Raw genomic sequence first — 19071 nt, 5'->3', positions numbered from 1 at the left:
TCTCTAGCCTAGACCTGGATCTGACGAGGACGTGGAAACGAGTTATCTCTCATTCAGTGGTTCATAGTTCCACCCACGAGACATGACGTTCCGTTTGAGCCTTCTGTCTCTCCATCGAGACATGACGTTGCATACTCGAGGTCACTGCTGACTGTCTCTTAAGGTCTCTTTCTTCACGCGTTTACGTTGCTGTCTGAACGATCATTTTGTTAAATGTGTTGTCGATTCTTCCTGGCCAGAATGTATCACTTTTGCACTGGTGACCATGACTCTGACCACGGCAGGAGTTTGTCTTCCTTTGAATGGAATGTAGTGTATATATATATATATATATATATATATATATATATATATATATAGAGAGAGAGAGAGAGAGAGAGAGAGAGAGAGAGAGAGAGAGAGAGATCCACTATGGGTGACATATAGTATGGAATACATAAAGTATGGGTCACATACCGTGTGGGTCACATAAAGAATGGGTCACATACACTATGGGTTAGATAAAGTTTGGGTCGTAGGACAGACCACTGTGTCTACCCCGTTTGTCATGCCGGGCAAATAGTAATGCTGCCACACACACACACACACACACACACACACACACACACACACACACACACACACACACACACACTACCTCCTCTCTTGGCGCCACATCTGGACCCCAGTACACTTATCATGAACAGAGTCGATTTCAACTGTCATAGGCATTTTTTATCAGTTCTGCTTTGCATTATGTTGCTGATAACCAGCTTATCTTTATTAATAGAAAACGTGACGATTGTTTCCCCCGAGTTATTGTTACAGTATTAACTTGATTACAGAAATAAGGTTGATCATACGATGGTCTGCTGCGCCGTTATCGCCTCTTTTGCTGAATATCTTCGTGATTTGTTGACCCGTTTCTCATAGCACTCTGGGCAGAATATGGCCGAGATCAACTGACTTATCCATATTTCTGTCCTTTTTAATTCCTAATTGTTTATATTCTTGCTAACTTTGAATGTAATACGAGTTTGATCTACCGTTTTCTGTCCCTGAAACTACGGTATGTGATTGTGTTTAAGTGTGTGTGAGAAATTTTCGACAGTAAACACTGAATCGAACCGTGTGTTTACTCTTGTTTACTAAGGTGTCCTTTTCTGTAGATATGATAGTCTCTCTCTCTCTCTCTCTCTCTCTCTCTCTCTCTCTCTCTCTCTCTCTCTCTCTCTCTCTCTCTCTCTCTCTACCTACTTGAAGCATTCTTTTGTGTTTTTGTTTACGTCGTGGGAAATTCTGTCTTCAAACTCTTTTTAAAGCGATTTCAATCTCATTTACCTCCGTGATCCTATGGAATGCCTCTATAATTAGACCTCAGCCACAATTCTTTTTTTTCCTTCGCTCAATTAAATCACAAATATCCTCAGTTACCATTCATAGCTTATCTTCCTCACCACTCCTCTGTTCCCCATCAGGGAGAAATACTTCGCTTTTTGAAGTTATTACACATCCCTGTCTCTCTCCTCTCCCTTGCGTCTGCGTCTATAAGTCCAATCCACTCCACTGTACTAACACACCGAGTGCACACGTTATGAGAATTAGCTAACTTCAGATTAATCATCATATTGTTATCATTACAATCAACATGGCAATCTGGAAAGAAAAAAATAACCTGATGATGTGGAGGTGTCTATCACCTAACTTCTCACCACAATCTCGCAAGGGCTTATTAGATCTCTCTCTCTCTCTCTCTCTCTCTCTCTCTCTCTCTCTCTCTCTCTCTCTCTCTCTCTCTCTCTCTCTCTCTCTCTCTCTCTGTAGAGAGTACTAAGTCCTCTATGTTAACACCTCTCATTGGGCCATGAATATCTTGATTGAAAAAGCAATCTTCGGTTGAAGTGAATTAGGGTCCTCTGTCTTTTTTTTTTTTTTACAGGGGTGTTGGCAGAGGAGAAGGACGTTGGTTGAGAGAGTCTTGGGAGATTTGGGGGTTTGTGGAGGTGTTGGCAGAGGGTGGATGTTGAAGTTGGTGTAGGGGAGTGAGATTCTAGGACAGTTCTGCATTTGCTGGGGGGAGGAGAGGTAAGGGATCTATGGATATAGATATCTAAGGAGTGAAGCAGGGGTGAGAAATTTTTTTTTTCTCTTTTTTCATTCGTGCGTAAGGGTTGGTTTTGAAGCTGTATGGGTGGAAGGGGTCCACTGATGTTGGGAAAAACTGGGAGCCGAATATATTGAAGTAGGGTTGTACTGGATGTGTTATTGGTTTGTCGTGCATATGCTGAATGTTTGTGTGTGCTGAGTAAGCAATGGGACATTATTAGTTGCCAGCAACCACCAGAACATCGCCAAATCCAAGCAACCACCAGAACATCACCACATCCCAGCAAGCATCAGAACATCACCAGATCCCATTAACCACCAGAACATCACCAGATCCCAGCAACCACCAGAACATCACCACATCCCAGCAAGCATCAGAACATCACCAGATCCCATTAACCACCAGAACATCACCAGATCCCAGCAACCACAAGAACATCACCACATCCCAGCAAGCATCAGAACATCACCAGATCCCAGCAACCACCAGAACATCACCAGATCTCAACAACCACCAGAACATCACCAGACCCCAGCAAGCATCAGAACATCACCAGATCCCAGCAACCACCAGAACATCACCAGAACCCCGCAACCACCAGAACATCACCAGACCCCAGCAAGCATCAGAACATCACCAGAACCCCGCAACCACCAGAACATCACCAGATCCCAGCAACCACCATGACATCACCAGATCCCAGCAACCACCAGAACATCACCAGATCCCAGCAACCACCATGACATCACCACATCCCAGCAAGCATCAGAACATCACCAGATCCCAGCAACCACCAGAACATCACCAGATCCCAGCAACCACCATGACATCACCAGATCCCAGCAACCACCAGAACATCACCAGATCCCAGCAACCACCAGAACATCACCAGAACCCCGCAACCACCAGAACATCACCAGACCCCAGCAAGCATCAGAACATCACAAGATCCCAGCAGCCACCAGAACATCACCAGATCCCAGCAGCCACCAGAACGTCACCAGATCCCAGCAACCACCAGAACATCACCAGATCCCAGCAACCACCAGGACATCACCAGATCCCAGCAACCACCAGAACATCACCAGATCCCAGCAACCACCAGAACATCACCAGATCCCAGCAACCACCAGAACATCACCAGATCCCAGCAACCACCAGAACATCACCAGATCCCAGCAACCACCAGAACATCACCAGATCCCAGCAACCACCAGAACATCACCAGATCCCACCAACCACCAGAACATCACCAGATCCCGGCAACCACCAGAACATCACCAGATCCCAGCAACCACCCGAACATCACCAGATCCCAGCAACCACCAGAACATCACCAGATCCCAGCAACCACCAGAACATCACCAGATCCCAGCAACCACCAGAACATCACCAGATCCCAGCAAACATGGGAACATCACCAGATCCCAATAACCACCAGAACATCACCAGATCCCAGCAACCACCAGAACATCACCAGATCCCAGCAACCACAAGAACATCACCAGATCCCAGCAACCACCAGAACATCACCAGATCCCAGCAACCACAAGAACATCACCAGATCCCAGCAACCACCAGAACATCACCAGATCCCAGCAACCACCAGAACATCACCAGATCCCAGCAACAACCAGAACATCACCAGATCCCACCAACCACCAGAACATCACCAGATCCCACCAACCACCAGAACATCACCAGATCCCACCAACCACCAGAACATCACCAGATCCCACCAACCACCAGAACATCACCAGATCCCAGCAACCACCAGAACATCACCACATCCCAGCAACCACCAGAACATCACCAGATCCCAGCAACCACCAGAACATCACCAGATCCCACCAACCACCAGAACATCACCAGATCCCAGCAACCACCAGAACATCACCAGATCCCAGCAACCACCAGAACATCACCAGATCCCAGCAAACATGGGAACATCACCAGATCCCAATAACCACCAGAACATCACCAGATCCCAGCAACCACCAGAACATCACCAGATCCCAGCAACCACAAGAACATCACCAGATCCCAGCAACCACCAGAACATCACCAGATCCCAGCAACCACAAGAACATCACCAGATCCCAGCAACCACCAGAACATCACCAGATCCCAGCAACCACAAGAACATCACCAGATCCCAGCAACCACCAGAACATCACCAGATCCCACCAACCACCAGAACATCACCAGATCCCAGCAACCACCAGAACATCACCAGATCCCAGCAACCACCAGAACATCACCAGATCCCACCAACCACCAGAACATCACCAGATCCCACCAACCACCAGAACATCACCAGATCCCAGCAAACATGGGAACATCACCAGATCCCAGCAACCACCAGAACATCACCAGATCCCACCAACCACCAGAACATCACCAGATCCCAGCAACCACCAGAACATCACCAGATCCCAGCAAGCATCAGAACATCACCAGATCCCAGCAACCACCAGAACATCACCAGATCCCAGCAACCACCAGAACATCACCAGACCCCAGCAAGCATCAGAACATCACCAGATCCCAGCAACCACCAGAACATCACCAGATCCCAGCAACCACCAGAACATCACCAGATCCCAGCAACCACCAGAACATCACCAGATCCCAGCAACCACCAGAACATCACCAGATCCCAGCAACCACCAGAACATCACCAGATCCCAGCAAGCATCAGAACATCACCAGATCCCAGCAACCACCAGAACATCACCAGATCCCAGCAACCACCAGAACATCACCAGACCCCAGCAAGCATCAGAACATCACCAGATCCCAGCAACCACCAGAACATCACCAGATCCCAGCAACCACCAGAACATCACCAGATCCCAGCAACCACCAGAACATCACCAGATCCCAGCAACCACCAGAACATCACCAGATCCCAGCAACCACCAGAACATCACCAGATCCCACCAACCACCAGAACATCACCAGATCCCAGCAACCACCAGAACATCACCAGATCCCAGCAAGCATCAGAACATCACCAGATCCCAGCAACCACCAGAACATCACCAGATCCCAGCAACCACCAGAACATCACCAGATCCCAGCAAGCATCAGAACATCACCAGATCCCAGCAACCACCAGAACATCACCAGATCCCAGCAACCACCAGAACATCACCAGACCCCAGCAAGCATCAGAACATCACCAGATCCCAGCAACCACCAGAACATCACCAGATCCCAGCAACCACCAGAACATCACCAGATCCCAGCAACCACCAGAACATCACCAGATCCCAGCAACCACAAGAACATCACCAGATCCCAGCAACCACCAGAACATCACCAGATCCCACCAACCACCAGAACATCACCAGATCCCAGCAACCACCAGAACATCACCAGATCCCAGCAAGCATCAGAACATCACCAGATCCCAGCAACCACCAGAACATCACCAGATCCCACCAACCACCAGAACATCACCAGACCCCAGCAAGCATCAGAACATCACCAGATCCCAGCAACCACCAGAACATCACCAGATCCCAGCAACCACCAGGAGTGTACCAGATATTCATCTCACGCGTGGGATATATAATTAGGAAGTCAATAAGACTAACAAAATTAACCCCGCCCCACGGCCGAGTTCCTTCACCTTCTAACTGGTAGCGATTCCCTCCACCTGGCTTCCCTCCACCATGCTGACTGCTGGGTTCCCTCCACCATACTGACTGCTGGGTTCCCTCCACCATACTGACTGCTGGGTTCCCTCCGCCATGCTGACTGCAGGGTTCCCTCCTCCATGCTGACTCCCTGGCTTCCCTCCACCATGCTAACTCCCTGGTTTCCCTCTACTATGCTGACTCCTTGGCTTCCCTCCACCATGCTAACTCCCTGGTTTCCCTCCACCATGGTAACTCCCTGGCTTCCCTCCACCATGCTAACTCTGCTAGGAATTCCAAGTTAGAAGCCTCACTCATTACAGAATCTCTCCCTAATTAGATTCTAATTTGATTTCTATTATTAACACTCATTAGACTCATTCTGGCTTCCACGAAGGATGATTAAAGGTTTTTTTTATGGACCAAAAAGTCGGGAGTCTAACGTAAGGGCAAATGTTTTCTGTCCAGTCTTGACCCTGTAAGGTTGGGGTAGTAAAGACACCACGTAAATACTACTCATAGAATTGAGTGAATTCCTCACAAGACTTGGTCAAGCGTCGGTGAGTTCGTCTCTCTCAACTGAAAAGCGAATAACTGAATTAGATAACACAGTGATAAGGTAGTTCACATGAGATAATTACACGCGTCGTAATTCACATAAAAAAGAATGTTTCATCCATCAACTTTTTTGACAGTGAGAGAAAAAAGATATATCAGGCGACTTTCAAGAAAATCAAAAACAAAAAAAACGCAACAGGGAAAGGACTTGGAACCGATCCATCAGGGTTCGTACCACATTCTAATAGCGAGCTTTTATCCGGATCAGGAGTTGTCTGTCTGGAAACTTATGAAACGATGACGTGTGTGTGTGTGTGTGTGTGTGTGTGTATAATCCGTTGGACGCCAACAGCAGACCCATCTCGCATGAATTTCACTTGAATTTTGTGCTTTGTGAAATATACAAAATCTATTAGCTTCCGGTTATGGAGAAATAATTTATGCAAATACGTGATTAACATACAATTATGGAATTCGGTATAGTTTTAGCATAACTGGATTACTGTGAGAGTGAGGGGGAAGTTTTCTTTCTTTTTTTTTTCCCCCTTTATCCTTTTCCGATTGAAATCAAATTAAGGAAGATTATAGAGAGAAAAAAAAGATGCGAACGCGATGGAATCTATTTCCAAAAAGCTATGGGTCGTGTCCAAGGTGCTTATTGTTTCTCCTGTGAGAATCTGGTTCACATGTGAAATAGATTATATTCGCCCTGGAGTACTTACTGCCCACACGCCTAAGTGAGGCTGTCTCTTAGCTACCTCCTTAGCTAACCCAAAACCCATTCATCTCATTTACTCTCTTACTCTCACCTCTCTTCAACCATCCCTGTCCGTACACTGAGATGTTTGCTTCTTTGTCTCTCTCCTACACGTAATACTTCGGCCGCTGCACTTGTGAGATATGTAGACCCACTTCTCGAGGAAAGATCCTGGTGTTACCCAGGACCTCTTTCCTGGGGTTTCTGTACCTCCAAGGCTGCGCTCCTTCCACTACCAGGGAAACGATGGACTCCTTTGGAGTGAGAAGTTCTTTGACGAGACTTACTTCCAAATATATGGCCTAGCCAAAGGTGACTATTCACTCAGGGGTGCAGGCAGAGTCCGATAACACTGTATATATATATACATATATATATATATATATATATATATATATATATATATATATATATATATATATATATATATATATATATATATATCTATATATATATTTTTTTTTTTTTTTCTTTTTCTTTCAAACTATTCGCCATTTCCCGCGTTAGCGAGGTAGCGTTAGGAACAGAGGACTGGGCCTTTTTTGGAATATCCTCACCTGCCCCCTCTGTTCCTTCTTTTGGAAAATTAAAAAAAAAAAAAAAAAAAAACGAGAGGGGAGGATTTCCAGCCCCCCACTCCCTCCCCTTTTAGTCGCCTTCTACGACACGCAGGGAATACGTGGGAAGTATTCTTAATCCCCTATCCCCAAGGATAATATATATATATATATATATATATATATATATATATATATATATATATATATATATATATATATGGGTTATCCCTGGGGATAGGGGAGAAAGAATACTTCCCACGTATTCCCTGCGTGTCGTAGAAGGCGACTAAAAGGGAAGGGAGCGGGGGGCTGGAAATCCTCCCCTCTCGTTTTTTTTTTTTAATTTTCCAAAAGAAGGAACAGAGAAGAGGGCCAGGTGAGGATATTCCCTCAAAGGCCCAGTCCTCTGTTCTTAACGCTACCTCGCTATCGCGGGAAATGGCGAATAGTATGAAAAAAAAAAAAAAAAAAAAAAAAAAATATATATATATATATATATATATATATATATATATATTATCGAGGATGTAAGGCATGTGTACGTGTAGGAAGAGAGGAAAGTGATTGGTTCTCAGTGAATGTAGGCTTGCGGCAGGGGTGTGTGATGTCTCCATGGTTGTTTAATTTGTTTATGGATGGGGTTGTTAGGGAGGTAAATGCAAGAGTCCTGGAAAGAGGGGCAAGTATGAAGTCTGTTGGGGATGAGAGAGCTTGGGAAGTGAGTCAGTTGTTGTTCGCTGATGATACAGCGCTGGTGGCTGATTCATGTGAGAAACTGCAGAAACTGGTGACTGAGTTTGGTAAAGTGTGTGGAAGAAGAAAGTTAAGAGTAAATGTGAATAAGAGCAAGGTTATTAGGTACAGTAGGGGTGAGGGTCAAGTCAATTGGGAGGTGAGTTTGAATGGAGAAAAACTGGAGGAAGTGAAGTGTTTTAGATATCTGGGAGTGGATCTGTCAGCGGATGGAACCATGGAAGCGGAAGTGGATCATAGGGTGGGGGAGGGGGCGAAAATTTTGGGAGCCTTGAAAAATGTGTGGAAGTCGAGAACATTATCTCGGAAAGCAAAAATGGGTATGTTTGAAGGAATAGTGGTTCCAACAATGTTGTATGGTTGCGAGGCGTGGGCTATGGATAGAGATGTGCGCAGGAGGATGGATGTGCTGGAAATGAGATGTTTGAGGACAATGTGTGGTGTGAGGTGGTTTGATCGAGTAAGTAACGTAAGGGTAAGAGAGATGTGTGGAAATAAAAAGAGCGTGGTTGGGAGAGCAGAAGAGGGTGTTTTGAAGTGGTTTGGGCACATGGAGAGAATGAGTGAGGAAAGATTGACCAAGAGGATATATGTGTCGGAGGTGGAGGGAACGAGGAGAAGGGGGAGACCAAATTGGAGGTGGAAAGATGGAGTGAAAAAGATTTTGTGTGATCGGGGCCTGAACATGCAGGAGGGTGAAAGGAGGGCAAGGAATAGAGTGAATTGGAGCGATGTGGTATACAGGGGTTGACGTGCTGTCGGTGGATTGAATCAGGGCATGTGAAGCGTCTGGGGTAAACCATGGAAAGTTGTGTAGGTATGTATATTTGCGTGTGTGGACGTGTGTATGTACATGTGTATGGGGGGGGGGGCATTTCTTTCGTCTGTTTCCTTGCGCTACCTCGCAAACGCGGGAGACAGCGACAAAGTATAAAAAAAAAAAAAAAAAAAATATATATATATATATATATATATATATATATATATATATATATATATATATATATATATATATATATATATATATCAGCTAACTGGTTGGAGAATATGGATGTTTTAGAGAGCTTAACAGCGCTGGGAAGAGAACAAATGGGACTATAGGTGAAAGGGGCAAATGAGGAAGTACTAACGGGCAGATACAAGATGAGCAGCAGATGGAATGAGCGGTTTCAAGAACTACAGAATGTGTTGGGTAGCGTAGCAGATGTGGGATTTTGTGGACGTGGTAGGTATGCGAAGGGGTTGACTGTGTTATTGATTGGTTAGTTAGGATTTTTCCACTGTATATCTGGCTCGCGAGAAGGTGCCCGAGGATTGAAATTACGCCTCTACAGTGCCCACTGTATAAAGGTAAAGGGGACAAGAGTGAATGTTCAAATTTCAGAGGTGTAAGTTGAGTGTAGCTTGCGACTGAGAGAGAGGAGATGGAGAGGCGTGTTAGCATGCACAAAGAGAGAGAGAGAGAGAGAGAGAGAGAGAGAGAGAGAGAGAGAGAGAGAGAGAGAGAGAGAGAGAGAGAGACAGACAGACAGACAGAGAGACAGAGAGAGAGACAGAGAGAGAGAGAGAGAGAGAGAGAGAGAGAGAGAGAGAGAGAGAGAGAGAGAGAGACAGAGAGATTCAGACTGGAGAGGAACAATGTGGTTTCAACAGTGGTAGAGGCTATGCAGACCAGGTGTTTACCGCGAAAAAAAATTCATGCGAGAAACACTTATATCTCAAGAAGCAATGAATGGCGTCTTGATATATACATGGGGAATCATAGGCCAGTTTTTGATTGTTGGAGCAGAAAATGGAGTAGATATCAAGGGAAAATGAGGGGAATATAGTATCAAAAACTTGGACAATGGAAAAAGGATGATAATGATGATGATAATGAGGAAGAATGGAAGGCTTTGGGGAGAGGTGAGAGCGAGTTGAAAATAGATGGCGATCGATGCATAGAGGAAGGGAGCTGTGAGCGATGGCCGCGGTGGCTGGGTATTGAGCACCAGTGAAGGGGAAGCGGTAATTGTTGGGAGGGGGAGGGGGGAAATAGCACTGGAAAACTGCCCAGCGGAACCATGCCTCAAACCCATAGTACTCCGAGGTGACGGGCGAGAGAGAGAGAGAGAGAGAGAGAGAGAGAGAGAGAGAGAGAGAGAGAGAGAGAGAGAGAGAGAGAGAACAAAGATAGGTTAGAAAGAGAAGGGAAACCAGAGAGAGTTGGTGGGAAGCAACCCTGGACACACACACACACACACCAGCAGCAGCCCTGAACGCCAGACACACACACTCCAGCAGCTATGAACGCCTGACGCTCACATCACCAGCCGTGAACGCTAGACATACACCGAACGCTAGACAGATCAGCAGCCCTGAACACCTGACACAGACCAGAAGTCGTATACACAGACACACAGACCATCAGTCCTAAACACCAGACACACAGACCATCAGGCCTAAACACCAGACACACAGACCATCAGGCCTAAACACCAGACACACAGACCATCAGTCCTAAACACCAGACACACAGACCATCAGTCCTAAACACCAGACACACAGACCATCAGTCCTAAACACCAGACACACAGACCATCAGTCCTAAACACCAGACACACAGACCATCAGGCCTAAACACCAGACACACATACAAGCCTCACTGAACACAGACTCACAGATCACCAATATCCAAATCTAGGGTCGACCTCAGAGCCGCACCGACAGATGCTCAGGGTTAGGTTGGGGCGCACCTGTTGGCTGGTGATGATTCCCATCGAGACAAAAAGGTAGAGAAAAGCATTTTTTTAGGAGGGGGGGTGGAAGATGGTTAAGACGACACCTTTGTCGCCATTCACCAGGTGTGTATGTGTGTGTGTGTGTGTGTGTGTGTGTGTTTGTGTGTCTGTGTGTAGCAAACCTGGCCAGCTGCCAGATGGTGGCAGTAAGAGCGGAGGATGCCACCTCTCCACTGCTACTGTATGCTGTAGGGAAATCTGATGTGGAACAGGGAGGGAGGGAGCGACAGCTGGAGGAGGAGGGAAGTGACGAACTCGGAACCTTGGAGAACGACGGGAAGAATGAGAGAGAGAGAGAGAGAGAGAGAGAGAGAGAGAGAGAGAGAGAGAGAGAGAGAGAGAGAGAGAGAGGAGGGTAGGATGAGAACAACAACAGAGTTAGCTGAGGGTCACGGAAGAACGTCCACAAGACTCGGGCAGGGAAGGAGGGAGGGAAGACCCCTCGGGCAGGTCGGGTGTTCCACCTCCACAGCTCCACATATCAAGAGCTCAGCCAACAGCGAATCACCATAAACAAACATCAGGGCTTCATAACCAAGAGGCAACAGAGAGGAACCTCTCCTCCACCACCACCACCACCACTACACACACACACACACACACACACACACACACACACTCCCGCCAACACACGGCCCGTTCTCCACTACATCCAGTAGGAAAATCACACACTCGCCACCACATGATCACTTCCTTACCACCACCACCAGGAGTATTACACACTCACCTCCACATTGATCCCTCTCCACCAGCAGCAACATCACACTTTCTCCACCACAAGACCCTGCAGTCTATCTGTGAGAGACTGTGTGAGAAAAGTGAGTGTAAATACCTGAAAATTTCGTCCCTTTTTGAGCAGCGACAACATTACTGTATCTTCCTTAGTGTCCCCTGAATCATATCCTGTGCCATGTGTGTGTCAAGTCCTCCAGTTTAACCCACGCCTATCACGCTCGTCTTTGTTCCTGTGGCAGAATTCTGCATCTGGATATCTGACTGAAGAGTTTCCAGCAACGGTAAGGCAAGGCTCATCCTCTGTCTCACATTGCAACCCCTGAAATCTATTTTTTTTTTCTATCCACCTTGGATCTCCTACCGTTCCTAACCACTTGAAATTTGCCACTGCCATCATCTATACTATGACCATCTTACTTTCTAGATTCCTAACTTACTCGTAAACTCTTTCCTCTGTTCCTCAGAGGTCACAGTTCGCCTCGGGAGGAACCCTGTTTCGCCACTGAGATTTTCAGTACGTACCCCGACTCCCTGTGTAGGTGGTGGTGGGAGTTGTAGTGGTGGCGGTGATAGTAGCGGGGGCAAAATTCGCGTTGGCGATGCTAGGGGTTGTGGTAGTGATGGTGGAGATGAGAAGGCGGTGGTGATGGTTGTGATGATGGTTGTGATGGTGGTGGTGGAGGTGAGGACAGTGATTTCGGTTACTCCTGCCTAAAGGGAAGTTGGTGTTCCATGCTGATGGTTGAGGCAGTCACTGTTCCATGCTGATGGTTGAGGCAGTCAGTGCTCCTTGCTGATGGTTGAGGAGTCAGTCTTGCTAATGTGTTCCATGCTGATGGTTGAGGCAGTCAGTGCTCCTTGCTGATGGTTGAGGGAGTCAGTGCTCATGCTGAAGGCTGAGGCAGTCAGTGTTCCATGCTGATGGTTGAGGCAGTCAGTGTTCATGCTGAAGGCTGAGGCAGTCATTGTTTATGCTAATGGTTGAGGCAGTCATTGTTCATGCTGAAGGCTGAGGCAGTCAGTGTTCCATGCTGATGGTTGAGGCAGTCATTGTTTATGCTAATGGTTGAGGCAGTCATTGTTCATGCTGAAGGCTGAGGCAGTCAGTGTTCCATGCTGATGGTTGAGGCAGTCAGTGTTCATGCTGAAGGCTGAGGCAGTCAGTGTTCCATGCTGATGGTTGAGGCAGTCATTGTTCATGCTGAAGGCTGAGGCAGTCAGTGTTCCCTGCTGATGGTTGAGGCAGTCAGTGTTCATGCTGAAGGCTGAGGCAGTCAGTGTTCATGCTGAAGGCTGAGGCAGTCAGTGTTCCATGCTGACGGTTGAGGCAGTCAGTGTTCCATGCTGAAGGCTGAGGCAGTCAGTGTTCCATGCTGACGGTTGAGGCCAAGGCCATCTTAGTGGCGGGAGTGGTGCAGTGATGATGGTGAGGGACCATCAGAGAAGCCCATTCACAGTATTGCTTCCCCGCGGCCTTCTCTCCTTCTGCAAATTGTTATTGAGCTTAAAGTCGTACTGTTTACGTTGACAGCCGGAGGCAACGGCTTCCTGCACAAACGGTCTGTCTATCCGTTGTTTCCAATGACAGACAGGGCACAGTATCGTGTCCAAGTTGTCTGTCTGTTTCTATTGACAGACAAGGCACAATATCTTCTCTCAAGTTGTCAGTCTGTTCATTGTTTTAAATGACAGACATGGTACAATATCTGGCCCAAGTTGTCTGTCTGTCTGTTGTTTCTACTGATGACAGACAGGGCACAATGTTTTGTGCAAGGTGTTTGTCTGTCTTTTGTTTTTACTGACAGAGAGGATATAATGTTCTGTCCAAATTCTCTGTCTTTTGTTTTTACTGATAGACAGTGTACGATACCATGTCCGAATTGTCTGTCTGTCTGTCAGTCTGTTGTCTCTACTGACAGACAGGGCAGCAAGCCACTCTTGCTCAAGCTGTTTGTCTGCTGACATACCGGTACAGATATTCTGCTTCTGGTCTTTGACAGTTTTATGTTAAGCGATATTTATGTATTTGCCACTTTTGGTATTGTGGCATTGGCAGGTCCTTCCAGACTCTTGCCCTCGTACTTTGTGGCAACAGCAGCTCCTTACGGACTCCTGTCTTAGGCACTGCGTCAATAGCAGCTCCCTCAAGACTCCTGTCTTTGCTGTAGATATGAACTGATAAAGGCTGAGTGTAAACCAGTGGGTAGTTTAACGCCTCAGATCCTCAGAGGCGGTGGCTTGCCCTGTGCTGAGGAATTATCGAGCCGTCCTGGACGTGGCTTTAGTTGGGTGTTGTGTGTTTAAGTCCTTCACCCCCTACGTCATCCTCTGGATTAAAGTAGCTTGAGATAACTTCATTTAAGCTGAACACGTCATGAATTATTTTTTTTTCCTATCTTACCGTGGGAACTCTCTCTCTCTCTCTCTCTCTCTCTCTCTCTCTCTCTCTCTCTCTCTCTCTCTCTCTCTCTCTCTCTCTCTCTCTCTCTCTCTCTCTCTCTCTCTCTCTCTCTCTCTAATCATCCGGGCCCACCCGGGTCAACAAGTTTCCTTAATCAGCAATTTTCCACGTCCCTTCACCTAAACAGCTACTCTTCCCCTTGACTTTTCCTCAATGCTCCTTTTCCTCATGCGCGTTTCCCCCTCCGCTCCGCCCCTGCAGCAATCGATGGTCACCTTTTGTTAGGTGAACTCCCATTCCAGCCACCTTTTCCGGCCGCTTCTGTTTCGTCCCCTCCTCTTATACCCCGTCTCTTTTCCATGTTTTAATTCCTCCTCCTCCTCTCTTAACCATCTCTCTTTTTTCGTTTGTTTTGAAATATTAATATTTGTTTCTCTGCATTTTTTATTTACGATTCCTGCTTTTGTACGAGAGCCAGCAATATGCGGCGGACCTTTCAAACCCTCTCTAGCAAATTGGTTAGTCTGTTACCTTGAGCGAAAGTGCTCGTCAAATACTTAACATTTTAAACTTTCTCTCTCCTCACATTAACCATTCATATTTCGCCGTCAGACCTTCTCCTTGCATATATATATATATATATATATATATATATATATATATATATATATATATATATATATATATATATATATATATATATCCCTGGGGATAGGGGAGAAAGAATACTTCCCACGTATTCCCTACGTATCGTAGAGGGCGACTGAAAGGGAAGGGAGCGGGGGGCTGGAAACCCTTCCCTCTCGTTTTTAATTTTTAAAAAAAGGAACGGAGAATGGGATCAAGTGAGAATATTCCCTCAAAGGTCAGTCCCCTGTTCTTAACGCTACCTCACTAACGCGGGAAATGGCGAATAGTATGAAATATATATATATATATATATATATATATATATATATATTATCCCTGGGGATAGGGGATTAAGAATACTTCCCACGTATTCCCTGCGTGTCGTAGAAGGCGACTAAAAGGGGAGGGAGCGGGGGGCTGGAAATCCTCCCCTCTCGTTTTTTTTTAATTTTCCAAAAGAAGGAACAGAGGGGGCCAGGTGAGGATATTCCAAAAAAGGCCCAGTCCTCTGTTCTTAACGCTACCTCGCTAACGCGGGAAATGGCTAATAGTTTAAAAAAGATATATATATATATATATATATATATATATATATATATATATATATATATATATATATATATATATATATATATATATAATGTGTGTGTGTGTGTGTGTGGAAAGTTGCGTGGGGCCTGGATGTGGAAAGGGAGCTGTGGTTTCGGTGCATTACACATGACTGCTAGAGACTGAGCGTAAACGAATGTGGCCTTTGTTGTCTTTTCCTAGCGCTACCTCGCGCGCGCGCGGGAGAAGGGAGTGCCATTGTATGTGGCACGGTGGCTACGGGAATGGATAAAGGCACCGCGGGAGACAGCGGGGGGAGGGAGTTGTCATTTCATGTGTGGCGGGGTTGCGACGGGAATGAATAAAGGCGGCAAGTATGAATTATGTACGTGTGTATATATGTATATGTCTGTGTATGTATATGTACGTATACGTTGGAATGTATAGGTATGTATATGTGCATGTGTGGACGTGTATGTATATACATGTGTATGTGGGTGGGTTGGGCCATTCTTTCGTATGTTTCCTTGCGCTAACTCGCTAACGCGGGAGACAGCGACAAAGTATAATAAAAAAAGATATATATATATATATATATATATATATATATATATATATATATATATATATATATATATATCTTTTTCTTTCATACTATTCGCCATTTCCCGCGTCAGCGAGGTGGCGTTAAGAACAGAGGACTGGGCCTCTGACGAAACATCCTCATCCAGCCCCCTTCTCTGTTCCTTCCTTTGGAAAAAAAAAAAATAATAATGCCGCAAGTTTGGGTTCTCTTTTCCTTTTCTATAGATATTACTTCGATTTCAGCTCCCGAGAACGGGCTGCTTGTAAGCCCCCCTCTAACACCACCAGGTCACGCAATGCCTCATGGGCAGCCGCTGCGTCACATGATTGCTGTGTGGCTGTTGGTTGCTCATTTTCTCCCTCTGATATCCTCCTCAACAACTGTAATCTGACACCATTTTGTTGTGAAAAGGCAGGTTTTCCACGCCCTAAGAAGCCCTAATACTGTCCTCGTCTCCTCATTGCCTTGTGCGTCTGTAGCCGCCTCCATAACCTTCACCTTAAGACCTCACTGAGCTCTTACCTTATCTCTCCTACGGGTCTCATCATTCCCCTTGCCTCCCTCTCATTTGTCTCTGATTCTCTCTCTCTCTCTCTCTCTCTCTCTCTCTCTCTCTCTCTCTCTCTCTCTCTCTCTCTCTCTCTCTCTCTCTAACACTGGGTAATGAAGTGTCTCCGCTTTGGTGTCTTTTTGTCACTTCACTTCCCTTCCCTCGTCCCGTGTTGGGTGGACTCGATCCTCTCTGGATTTCACCTCCTCACTTGTTGTGGAAGCAGTACAGTGTTGTCAGTTTCTCTATAATCATCACAACTTGGTTGGCTGCTATATTCATCGCAACTTGGTTGGTTGTTATATTCATCACAACTTGGTTGCTATATTCATCACAGCTTGGTTGCTATATTCATCACAGCTTGGTTGCTATATTCATCACAGCTTGGTTGCTATATTCATCAGAGCTTGGTTGCTATATTATCACAGCTTGGTTGCTATATTCATCACAACTTGGTTGCTATATTCATCACAGCTTGGTTGCTATATTCATCACAGCTTGGTTGCTATATTCATCACAGCTTGGTTGCTATATTCATCAGAGCTTGGTTGCTATATTATCACAGCTTGGTTGCTATATTCATCACAACTTGGTTGCTATATTCATCACAGCTTGGTTGCTATATTCATCACAGCTTGGTTGCTATATTCATCAGAGCTTGGTTGCTATATTATCACAGCTTGGTTGCTATATTCATCACAACGTAGTTGCTATATTCATCACAACTCGGGTGCTATATTCATTACAACTCACAACTCGGGTGCAATATTCACCACAACTTGGTCGAGTCTACGACACAGGAAAATCGATTATTCTGGTAAATATTAACTGACGACATCTCGAGTCAGGCTATCGTACACATGTGTCTGCTCAGTACCTGGGTGGGTGGGTATGGGTGTGTGTGTTCATATTGACAATGTGTCAGTCAGTCCCATGGCGTCCGGCACTCGACGTACATCACGTATGAGATGCTTCTTTGAATACATCTACTCCTCTCTACCTGTTTTCTTCTTATTCGTATATTCTTCTTATCTTTTGTGTAAAATATCTGTCGTTCCTTGGGTTTAGTGTGGCTTCGTTGTCCTCCTTCTCCTTTTCCTCCTCCTCCTCCTCCTCCTTACGTCTCTGTGTATCCACGGTCGTGTGTGTGTGTGTGTGTGTGTGTGTGTGTGTGTGTGTGTGTGTGTTCGTTCATACAGGTTCCTCGCCTCAGACTCCGTCACACACGCAACAATTTCGCTCCGAAAATACGATGGTGATCCATGGCTTTTAACGGGGGCGCACGGGAGCCGACCTGTCACCTTTAAGTCAGTGTGGTTAAAAATTGTCTCTGTTTTAGCTCTCTCTCTCTCTCTCTCTCTCTCTCTCTCTCTCTCTCTCTCTCTCTCTCTCTCTCTCTCTCTCTCTCTCTCTCTCTCTCTCTCTCTCTCTCTATTCTGCCATCCCCTCCAGGCCACACTAGGTCAGTAGGAGGGGAGCGGGAAGGGGTGGGAGGGATGGGAAGTGAAGGGGACTGAAGGGGAGAGGAGGAGTGGTACGGTTATCTGCTAGAGGTTGTGTACTCCCTTTCCACTGGAGGATACATTGTAAGGACAAATAGTAAGAGACCTGATGGTCCGTGAAAAGGCTATCTGCTGGAGGAGACTCACAGTACATGGGAAGGACAAGTAACAGGAAACCTGATGGTCCGTAACGAGTTTATCCGCTGGAGGTCAATAACACAGCATGGGGAGGACAGATACAGGAGACCTGATGGTCTGTGACGAACTTATCTGATGGAGGACAGAGGCAGTACATAGGAAGAATAGATAACAAGGGACTTGATGGTCCGTGACGAGGTCATCTGCTGGAGGACATGATAGTAAAGCAGAGGAGAAGGTAGGTGGAGGGAGAGGGGCGAGGGCTGAGGTTGTGGTGGAGGGAGAGGGGATGGAGGCTGGGGTAGTGGTAAGGGAAGGGTGAGGGAGAGGAGAGAGGGTAAGGGACGTGGGTGCAGATAATGGAGAGGGTGAGAGAGGGAGGGAGAGAATGAGGGACAGGGATACAGATAGTGAGTGGGGAGGAGGGGGAGGCAAAGCACAAGGAAGGAGGAAAGTTTTCCCTCTGGCTATCATTAATACGTCGAGGTGGAGACTCCCTAAGGCTACTTAGGTCCTAACATTCCCTGAGACGCCTTATTCCCAAGACTTATCATCTGAGCCCTTATTTCTCAGACTTCCTTAAGACTCCACATTCCTTAAGACCCTCTTCTTGTTTCTAAAGCTCACTGTGAATCAGTTTCTATAGATTCCATGAGCTTGGGTATTTCCAAGACTCTTAGGCTCCCTAAGACTTCTTATTTCTGTCATCCCTAGACTTGATAAGACTATCTGAGTCTCCATATTTCTATATATTCCAGAGGCCCTTATTTTTCTAAGACTCCACCACACTTTCTCTCCCAACCTCCTTATGTGTGTGGCTCAACCGTACTCTATATATGTGA

The sequence above is a fragment of the Panulirus ornatus genome, chromosome 14 (assembly GCF_036320965.1).
Source record: "Panulirus ornatus isolate Po-2019 chromosome 14, ASM3632096v1, whole genome shotgun sequence".
Taxonomy (NCBI): Eukaryota; Metazoa; Arthropoda; class Malacostraca; order Decapoda; family Palinuridae; genus Panulirus; species Panulirus ornatus.
Note: the sequence above shows the minus strand (reverse complement) of the source record.